The sequence below is a fragment of the Sapajus apella genome, unplaced genomic scaffold, assembly GCF_009761245.1.
Source record: "Sapajus apella isolate SASKATOON/1434 unplaced genomic scaffold, GSC_monkey_1.0 scaffold152, whole genome shotgun sequence".
NCBI classification, from domain to species: Eukaryota; Metazoa; Chordata; class Mammalia; order Primates; family Cebidae; genus Sapajus; species Sapajus apella.
The window spans coordinates 1,755,079-1,766,126 of record NW_022437092.1 but is presented as its reverse complement, the minus strand read 5'-3'; the positions used below and the strand labels follow the sequence as shown (position 1 = coordinate 1,766,126).

The 11,048-nt window shown below is 48.5% G+C and overlaps 1 pseudogene; it reads left to right on the top strand.

The window, feature by feature from the left end:
• The first annotated feature begins 7,305 nt into the window (after positions 1-7,305).
• Positions 7,306-7,424, top strand: LOC116541622 (annotated as a pseudogene).
• Positions 7,425-11,048: the final 3,624 nt, after the last annotated feature.

Below are 11,048 nucleotides of genomic sequence, written 5' to 3'. Positions count from 1 at the left end.
TGAATGTGTGCTCTGGGGCCAGGCACACTGCTCTGAGCATTTTATTTATTTATTTATTGTTTTTTTGAGACAAAGTCTCGCTCTGTCTCCCAGGCTGAAGTACAATGGCACAATCTCGGCTCACTGCAACCTCCGCCTCCCAGGTTCAAGCGATTCTCCTGTCTCAGCCTCCCCAGTAGCTGGGATTACAGGCATGCGTCACTGCAACCTCCGCCTCCCAGGTTCAAGCGATTCTCCTGTCTCAGCCTCCCCAGTAGCTGGGATTACAGGCATGCGCCATCATACCCAGCTAATTTTTTGTATTTTTAGTAGACATGAGGTTTCACTATGCTGGCCAGGCTGGTCTCGAACTCCTGACCTCTGGATCCGCCCGCCTCGGCCTCCCAAGTACTGGGATTCCAGGTGTGAGCTACCGCACCCAGCCTATTTGTTTTTGAGACAGAGTCTCGCTCTGTCACCCAGGCTAGAGTACAGTCCCAATGGCATGATCTCAGCTCACTGCAACCTCTGCATCCCAGGTTCAAGCAGTTCTCCTGCCTCAGCCTCCCAAGTAGCTGGGATTACAGGTACCTGGTTAATTTTTGTATTTTTAGTAGAGATGGGGTTTCCTCATATTGGCCAGGCTGGTCTCTAACTCCTGACCTCGGGTGATCTGCCCGCCTCGGCCTCCCAAAGTGCTGGGATTACAGATGTGAGCCACCATGCCCAGATGCTCAAAGCATTTTATATCTGTGTAATGTCTTTAATTCTCCCAACAACCCAATGCAATGGTTCTCAAATGTGAGTGAGCTTCAGAACCTTCAGGTAGGCTTGTTAAAATGGAGATCAGGCTGGGTGCAGTGTCTCCCAGCTTTGGGAGGCCGAGGCAGGCAAATGACCTGAGGTCAGGAGTTCGAGACCAGCCTAGCCAACATGGTGAACCCGCCCCCATCTCTACTAAAAATACAAAAAATTAGCCAGGTGTGTGGCTCATGTTTGTGTCTGTAGTCTCAGCTCTTCGGGAGGCTGAGGCACAAGAATTGCTTGAACTTGGGAGGTGGAGATTGCTGTGAGCTGAGATGCGCCACTGCACTTCAGCCTGGGTGTCAGAGTGAGACTCTGTGTCAAAAACAACCAAAAAACACAGATCTTTGTGTCTCACCTGGAGAGTGCTGGACTCAACAGGTATGGAACATATCTAAGAATCTGCATTTCCGGCTGGGTACGGTAGCTCATGTCTGTAATCCCAGCTACTCGGGAGGCTGAGGCAGGAGAATCGCTTGAACCCGGGAGGCAGAGGTTACAGCGAGCTGAGATCGTGCCATTGCACTCCAGCCTGGGCCACCTCGTCCAGCCCAGAAATCACACTTTTAGGAGCACGGGGTTATGAGATCAGGACTAAGATGATTCCCATATTATGAATGAGGAAATGGAAGCGCTGAAAGGTGGCCTGAGGCAGCAGACCCCAACTTTTTTTTTTGGAGGGGGGAGTGGAAACGGAGTTTCACTCTTGTTTCCCAGGCTGGAGTGCAATATCTTGGCTCACGGCAACCTCTGACTCCCAGGTTCAAGTGATTCTCCTGCCTCAGCCTCCCGAGTAGCTGGGATTACAGGCATGTGCCACCATGCCAGGCTAATTTTGTATTTTAGTAGAGATGAGTTTTCTCCATGTTGGTCAGGCTGGTCTCAAACTTCTGACCTCAGGTGATCCACCTGCCTCAGCCTCGGCCTCCCAAAGAACTGGGATTATAAGCGTGAGCCACCGTGCCCGGCCGATCCCAACGTTTTTGACACCAGAAACCAGTTTCGTGGAAGACAATTTTTCCATGGACGAGTAGGGATGGGGGATGGTTTTGGGACGATTCAAGCATATCACATTTATTGTACACTTTGTTTCTATTATCATTATACTGTAATTGTATATTGAAATAACCACACAACTCACCATAATGTAAAATTAGTGGAAGTGACTCACGCCTGTAATCTCAGCACTTTGGACGGCCGAGGCGGGCAGAGTGATTGTGGTCAGAAGTTCAAGACCAGACTGGCCAATGTGGTGAAACCCCGTCTCTGCTAATAGTACAAAAATTAGCCAGGCATGGTGGCACACACCTGTAATCCCAGTTACTGGGGAGGCAGAGGCGGGAGTATCACTTGAACCAGGAGGCAGAGGTTACAGAGAGCACAGATTGCACCTCTGTACTCCGGCCTGGCAACAGAGTGAGACTCCATCTCAAAAAAAAAAAAAAAAAAAAAAAAAAGAAAAAGATAAAAAAAGATGCTACATAGAATTAACCAAGTTAAACCGCACAATTCAATAGCAGTTAGTACATTCACAGTATTGTGCAACCACCATCTCTATCTAGTGCCAAAACATTGTTATCGGCCGGGTGCGGTGGCTCAAGCCTGTAATCCCAGCACTTTGGGAGGCCGAGGCGGGTGGATCACGAGGTCAAGAGATCGAGACCATCCTGGTCAACATGGTGAAACCCCGTCTCTACTTAAAATACAAAAAATTAGCTGGGCATGGTGGCACGTGCCTGTAATCCCAGCTACTCAGGAGGCTGAGGCAGGAGAATTGCCTGAACCCAGGAGGCGGAGGATGCGGTGAGCCGAGATCGCGCCATTGCACTCCAGCCTGGGTAACAGCAACGCGCCTGCATCAAAAAAAAAACCATCTTAAAAAAAAAAAAAAAACATTGTTATCACTCCTAAGGGGACCCATACCCAGAAAGCAGTCGCAACCATTCCTCCTCTCCCCAGCCCCTGGCAACCAGTAATGTACTTTCTGTCTCTGAAGTTGCCTTTTCTGGACATTTCATGTAAGTAGAGTCATGTACGTGTCTGGCTCCACTCACTCAGCGTTATGTTTTTGAAGCTCTTTCACATCATGGCATGGAGCAGTGCTTCCGACCTTTTCTTTTTTTTTGAGACAGAGTTTCACTCTTGTTACCCAGGCTGGAGTGCAATGGCGCAATCTCGGCTCACCGCAACCTCCGCTTCCTGGGTTCAGGCAATTCTCCTGCCTCAGCCTCCTGAGTAGCTGGGATTACAGGCGCCTGCCACCACGCACGGCTAATTTTTGTATTTTTAGTAGCTATGTGGTTTCATCATCTTTGTCAGATAGGCCTCGAATTCCTGACCTCGTGATTCACCCACTTCAACCTTCCAAAGTGCTGGGATTATAGGTGTGAGCCACCCCGCCCATTACAACCTCTGCCTCCCGGGTTCAAGCGATTCCCATGCCTCAACCTCCTAAGTATCTGGGATTAGAGGCACCCACCACCATGCCTGGATAATTTTTGTATTTTTAGTAGGGACAGGGTTTCACCATGTTGGCCAGGCTGGTCTTAAACTCCTGGCCTCAAGGGATCCACCTGTCCCGGCCTCCCAAAGTGCTGGGATTACAGGTGTGAGCGTGGCACCTGGCCTCCTTTATTTTTATGTCTCAATAATGTTCTATCATATGGCTGAAACACGTTTTTTCATCTGTGCGTGGACATTTGGGTTGCTTGCACCTTTTGGCTATTGTGAATAATGATGCTATGAACATGTGTGTATATACAGTATTAAAATAGTTTATTTTATTTCATTATTTTTTGGAGACAGAGTCTCTCTCTGTCACCCAGGCTGGAGTGCAGTGGTGCATACCGGTTGGCTGCAACCTCCGCCTCCTGGATTCAAGTGATTCTCCTGCCTCAGGCTCTGGAGTAGCTGGGACTACAGGCGCCCACCATCATACCCAGCTAATTTTTGTATTTTTAGTAGAGACGGGGTTTCTCCATGTTGGTCAGGCTGGTCTCAAACCTCAAGTGATCTGCCTGCCTCAGCCTCCCAAAGTGCTGGGATTACAGGCGCAAGTCACCATGCCTCGACCTTTTTTTTTTTTTTTTTAAGATGGAATCTCGGCCGGGTGTGGTGGCTCATGCCTATAATCCAAGCACTTTGGAGGCCAAGGCGGGTGGATCACCTGAGGTCGGGAATTCAAGACCAGCCTGACCAACATGGTGAAACCCCGTCTAAAAAAAAAAAAAAGATGTAATCTCACTCCATCACCCAGGCCGGAGTGCAGGGGCGCAATCTAACTCAGGTTACTGCAACCTCTGACTCCTAGGTTCAAACAATTCTCCTGCTTCAGCCTCCCGAGTAGTTGGGATTATAGGCACCCGCCACCATGCCTGGCTAATTTTTATATTTTAGTAGAGACAGGGTTTCACCCTTTTGACCAGCCTGGTCTCGAACTGCTGACCTCAAGTGATCTGCCTGTCTTGGCCCCCCAAAGTGCTGGGATTACAGCTGTGAGCCACTTCGACCCGCCTTTTCTTTTTTTAAAGATGAGGCCTGACTATGTTGCCCAGGCTGATCTCGAACTCCTGAGCTCAAGTGATCCTCCCACTTTGGCCTCCCAGAGATTACAAGCATGAGCCACCAGGCCTGGCTATATTATGTCAATTTCACCTTAAAACATGGCAAAAACAAGGACTCTGGCAAGAGGGGCCAGCTTGGCTTCAAATTCCAACTCTTCCCCTTTCCTGGCTGTGTGACCTTGACCAAGTCACTTAACCCTTCTGTGCCTTGGTTTCCTCAATTGCAAAATGAGAAAGATTTAATGAGCGAGTCAAATTTTTACAATCTCCAGCATGAAGAAAGTGCTGTTTAAATGTTATTTCTATTGGATATGTTCTGTTTGGATTAGAATTTTATCTCTTTGTCCTTTTCTGTGTCACAAACTCCTGGCCCCAGTGGGCTGCTGTGGATGTCACGGGTCAAGGGCAACGTTCTGGAGGCAGAGATTACCTCTGATGGCACTGCATCTAAAGGGCTGATGAATAATACTCTCTTCCCCTCGAACCTCCTGTAGGGAGATACCCTCCTGCCCTTTTCTCCTGCATCTCCAGCTGGGGAAAAACAGAATTGAGGAAACATCTGCTGCCTGCCTGACTCAGCTGACGGGCCCCAAACCAGAAGCCTCTTTTTTTCTTTCCTTTTGACACATGGTCTCACCCTGTCACTCAGGCTGGAGTGCAGTGGCCCGATCTTGGCTCACCGCAGCCTCCGTCTCCAGGATTCAAGCTATTCATGTGCCCTAGCCTCATGAGCAGCTAGGATTACAGGCGTGCACTACCATGCCTGGTTCATTTTTGTATTTTTAGTAGAGATGGGGTTTCACCATGTTGGCCAGGCTGGCCTTGAACACTTGACCTAAAGTGATCCACCTACCTTGGCCTCCCAAAGTGCTGGCATTACAGGTGTGAGTCACTGCACCCAGCCCAGAGCCTCTTTTGTGTCTCACATAGAATCAGAGTTTTGGGCCTGATGTAGCTGGGTTCAAGTCTCTGTTCCTGTGTGTCCTTGGGCAAGACCCTATGCCTCTCTGAGTTAGTTGTGAAGATGGAGATGGTACATATACCTGCTTCATGAGGCTCTTAGGGACTTGGGTGATAAAGTCCTAAGCATTCTCCTTAGCACTCAAGTCAGTGGTGTGTGTAAAATGGTGATCTGCAGAAATCTGTGTCCACATACTAAACCCCGAGAACTATGAATGTGATCTCACTTTTTCTTTTTCTTCAAAGAAAAAGTCTTTGAAGCTGAACTTGGTGGCTGATGCCTGTAATCCCAGCACTTTGGAGACTGAGGCAGGAGGGATACTTGAGCCCAGGAATTCAAGACCTGTCTGGAGGCCAGGCGTGGTGGCTCACGCCTGTAATCCCAGCACTTTGCCTGCATTAGCCTCTCAAAGTGCCATTGTGCTTGGCCAGTGTGTTAAAAACATTTTTTTTGCCAGGCAAGGTGGCTCACGCTTGTACTCCTAGCACTTTGGGAGGCTGAGGCTGGTGGATCACCTGAGGTTGGGAGTTCGAGACCAGCCTGGCCAACATGGAGAAACCCCATCTCTACTAAAAACACAAAATTAGCCAGGCGTGGTGGCGCATGCCTGTAATCCCAGCCACTCGGGAGGCTGAGGCAGCAGAATCACCTGGGAGGCGGAGGCTGCGGTGAGCTGAGATCACACCATTGCACTCCAGCCTGGACAACAAAAGCAAAATTCCTTCTCAAAAAAAAAAAAAAAAAAAAAGCACAATGGCTCACGCCTGTAATCCTAGGACTTTGAGAGGCTAATTCAGGCAGATTGCTTGAGCTCAGGAGTTTTAAGACCAACCTAGGCAACATGGTGAAACCCTGTCTCTGCAAAAAATACAAAACTTAGCTGGGCATGGTGGTATGTACCTGTGTTTTCAGCTACTCTGACAGGCTGAGGCCGGAGGATCACTTGAGCTCAGGAGGTCAAGGATGCAATGAGCTGGGATAGCACTGCTGCACTTCAGCCTGGGCAACAGAGTAAGACCCTGTCTAAAAAAAAAAATGGAGACTTAAAACAAAACAAAAAACAAAACTGAGACCTTCCTGGGCCACATACTGAGACCTTGTTTCTAAAAAAAAAAAAAAAAAAAAAACACCCTCCTTTTTTTTTGAGAAGGAGTTTTGCTCTTGTTGCCCAGGCTGGAGTGCAATGATGTGATCTCGGCTCACCGCAACCTCTGCCTCCCAGGTTCAGGCGATTCTCCTGCCTCAGCCTCCCAAGTAGCTGGGATTACAGGCATGTGCCACCATGCCCGGCGAATTTTGTATTTTTAGTAGAGATGGGGTTTCTCCATGTTGGCCAGGCTGGTCTCAAACTCCCGACCTCAGGTGACCTGCTCGCGTTGGCCTCCCAAAGTGCTGGGGTTACAGGTGTGAGCCACCGCACCCGGCTGCATCCTTGTTATTTATTTTTTTTTCACAGCTGCATAGCATGCTGTGATGTGAATGCTCTATAGCAGTTAATTTCACCCTCAGAGATGGACGTTTTTTCCATCTGTTTGTTCTCAGGCTGACGTCACCATCCAGTACCTCGTACAAACATCATTTTACACATATGCAAGTGTCTCTGTGGATAAATTCCCCAAAGTGGGATTTCTGGCTCAAAGACTGGGTGCATTTGTAATTTTTACTCGTATTGCCAAATACTCCCCCTCAGGTGTGAGAGCAATTCACACTCTCTCTAGCAATGGATAAGAGTTCTGTCGTCCTACAGTCTTACCAACAGACTGTGTTATCGAACTCTGATTTCTTGCCAACATGACAGGTGAAAAATAGTATCTCAGAGTAGAGAAAATTTGCATTTTCCTGACCACAAGGGAGGCAGAGCAAAGTCCCATGTGTTTTAAGAATCATTAATAGAATCGTTAGTTTCCTCTTTACTCTCTGATAGCCTCCCTTGCCTATTATACTTTTGGATTATTGATTTTTTTCTTTTTTCTTTTTTTTTTAGACTGTTTCACTCTTGTATACGGCCATATCACCCTGAATGTGCTTGATCTCATCTGATCTCAGAAGCTAAGCAGGGTCGGTCTTGGTTAGTATTTGGATGGGAGACCGTCTGGGACTATCGGGTGCTGTAGGCTTAAAAAAAAATTATTTTTTAAAGAAAAAAAAAGAATAAAAGACAGTGTTTCACTCTTGTTGCCCAGTTTGGAGTGCAATGGCATGATCTCAGCTCACTGCAACCTCCACCTCCCAGGTTCAAGCGATTCTCCTACCTCAGCCTCCCAAGTAGCTGGGATTACAGGCATGTGCCACCACGCCAGGTAATTTTTGCATTTTTAGTGGAGACAACGTTTCGTCATGTTGGCCAGGCTGGTCTCCTGACCTCAGGTGATCCGCCTGCCTCAGTCTCTCAAAGTGCTGGGATTACAGGCAGGAGCCACCATGCCTGTCTCATTTTTTTTAATTTTTAATTTTTTTTTTTGAGATGGAGTCTTGCTCTGTAGTCCAGGCTGGAGTGCAGTGATGCAATCTTGGCTCTCTGCAACCTCCACCTCCTAGGTTCAAGCCATTCTCATGCCTCAGCCTCCCGAGTAGCTGAGATTCCAGCACTTACCACCACGCCTGGCTAATTTTTTACATTTTTAATAGAGACGGGGTTTCGTCATGTTGGCCAGGCTGGCGTGGAACTCCTGACCTCGGCTTCCCGAAGTGCTGGGATTACAGGCGTGAACCACTGCGCCTGGCCCTTCTTCTTTTTTAGTTTTTTTTTTTTTTTCTTTTTTTGTTTTTTTGAGATGGAGTCTCATTCTGTTGCCCAGGCTGGAGTGCAATTGTGCAATCTCGGCTCACTACAACTTCTGCCTCCTGGGTTCAAACCATTCCCCTGTCTCAGCCTCCTGAGTGGCTGAGATTACAGGCACCCACCACCACACCTGGCTAATTTTTGCCTTTTTAGTAGAGACAGGGTTTGGTCATGTTGGCCAGGGCGGTCTGGAACTCCTGACCTCAAGTGATCCACTTGCCTCGGCCTCTCCTGAAGTGCTGGGATTACAGGAGTGACCCACTGTGCCCAGCCATGATGTTTTGTTTTTTTGTTTTTTTGGGGGGGGACAGAGTTTCGCTCTTGTTACCCAGGCTGGAGTGCAATGGCGCGATCTCGGCTCACCGCAACCTCCGCTTCCTGGGTTCAGGCAATTCTCCTGCCTCAGCCTCCTGAGTAGCTGGGATTACAGGCACGCGCCACCATGCCCAGCTAATTTTTTGTATTTTTTTAGTAGAGACGGGGTTTCACTGTGTTGACCAGGATGGTCTCGATCTCTTGACCTTCGTGATCCACCCGCCTCGGCCTCCCAAAGGTCTGGGATTACAGGCGTGAGCCACCGTGCCCGGCCTTGATGTTTTTTTTTTTAATTAAATTTTTATTTTTTACTTCCAGGAACATTTGATAATGTTGGATGCATTTTCGGTGCTCATAACTGGAGGTTACGTGTGGAGGATGCTACTAGCACCTGGTGGGCGGAAGCCAGGGTTGCTCCTAACAACCTACGAAACGCAGGACAGTCCCTACTGCAAAGAACGGTTTCACCCCAAATATCAATGGTGCCACCTGTCCTAGAACAGTCACCGTTCCTTTTTTTTTTTTTTGAGACAGAGTCTTGCTCTGTCGCCAGGTGCCAGGCTGGAGTGCAGTGGCGCTATCTCGGCTCACTGCAACCTCTGCCTCCTGGGTTCAAGGAATTCTCCTGCCTCAGCCTCCCTAGTAGCTGGGATTACAGGCGCCCGCCACCACGCCCAGCTAATTTTTCTATTTTTAGTAGAGACAGGGTTTCACCATCTTAGCCAGGCCAGTCTGGAACTCCTGACTTTAGGTGATCTGCCCACCTCGGGCTCCCAAAGTGCTGGGATTACAGGCATGAGCCACCACGCCTGGCCTCACCTATGTTTTATAGTACCTGTAGATGATCGCCATCTACATCAGTGAATTTTCTGGCTTTTGCAACATGGTGATTTTCTAAGTCTTTCCTTCTACTTTCCTTTTTTTTTTTTGGACAGAGTTTTGCTTTTGTCATCCAGGCTGGGGTGCAGTGGTGCGATCTCAGTTCACCTCAGCCTCCACCTCCCATGTTCAACAGATTATCTTGCCTCAGTCTTCCAAGTAGCTGGGATTACAGGCACCCACCACCACACTCAGCTAATTTTTGTGTTTTTAATAGAGATGGAGTTTCACCATGTTGGTCAGGTTGGTCTTGAACTCCTGACCTCATGTGACCCACCAGCCTTGGCCTCCTAAAGTGTTGGGATTACAGGAGTAAGCCACCACAACCGAATCTCACTGTGTTGTCCAGATGCCCAGGCTGGAGTGCAGTGTCGTGATCTCAGCTCACTACAGCCTCCGCCTCCTGGGTTCAAGCCTTTCTCCTGCCTCAGCCTCCCAAGTAGCTGGGATTACAGGTGCCCACCACCACACCTGGCTAATTTTTGTATTTTTAGTAGAGACGGGGTTTCATCATGTTGCCCAGGCTTCCCTCGAATCCCTGATCTCCAGTGATCCACTCACCTTGGCCTCACAAAGTGTTGGGATTACAGTGGTGTGCCATAACACTGAGCTAATTTTTGTATTTTAGGTAGAGACGGGGTTTCACCGTGTTGGCCAGCTGGTCTTGAACTCCCAACCTGGGGTGATCTGCCCACCTTGTTCTTTCAAAGTGCTGGGATTATAGGCACGAGCCAGCACACCTGGCCTGTAATTATTTATTTGAACTTTTTTCCATTACTTTTTTGTTTTGTAAAGATGGAGTTTAACTATGTTGCCCAGGCTGGTCTTGAACTCCTGGGTTCAAGTGATCCTCCTACGTTGGTCTCCCTAAGTGCTGGGATTACAAGCATGAGCCACCAATCATGGCCTATTTGAGTTTTTCTTTAAATTTTTTTTTTATTTCCATAGGTTATGGGAACAGGTGGAGCTTGGTTATATGAGCAAGTTTATAGTGGTGATTTGTGAGATTTTGGTGCACCCATCACCCAAGCAGTATACACTGCAGCCTATTTGCAGTCTTTTTTTTTTTTTGAGATGGAGTTTTGCTCTTATTGCCCAGGCTGGAGTGCAGTGTTGCGATCCCGGCTCACTGCAACCTCCGCCTCCTGGGTTCCGGAGATTCTCCTGCCTCAGCCTTCCAAGTAGCTGGGATTACAGGCCCATGCCACCATGCCCAGCTAATTTTGTATTTTTAGTAGAGACAGGGTTTCTCCATGTTGATCTGCCTGGTCTTGAAATCCTGACCTCAGGTGATCCGCCCGCCTTGGCCTCCCAAAGCTCTGGGATTACAGGCATGAGCCACTGTGCCTGGCCTTATTTGTAGTCTTTTATCCCTCACCCCTTTTCCACCTTTCCCCCTGAGTCCCCATAGTCTACTGTATCATTCTTTTTCTTTTTTTTTTTGAGACGGAGTTTCGCTCTTGTTACCCAGGCTGGAGTGCAATGGCGCGATCTCGGCTCACCGCAACCTCCGCCTCCTGGGTTCAGGCAATTCTCCTGCCTCAGCCTCCTGAGTAGCTGGGATTACAGGCACGCACCACCATGCCCAGCTAATTTTTTGTATTTTTAGTAGAGACGGGGTTTCACCGTGCTGACCAGGATGGTCTCGATCTCTTGACCTCGTGATCCACCCGCCTCGGCCTCCCAAAGTGCTGGGATTACAGGCTTGAGCCACCGTGCCCGGCCTCTTTTCCTTTTATTATTATTATTTTTGAGACGGGCTTTC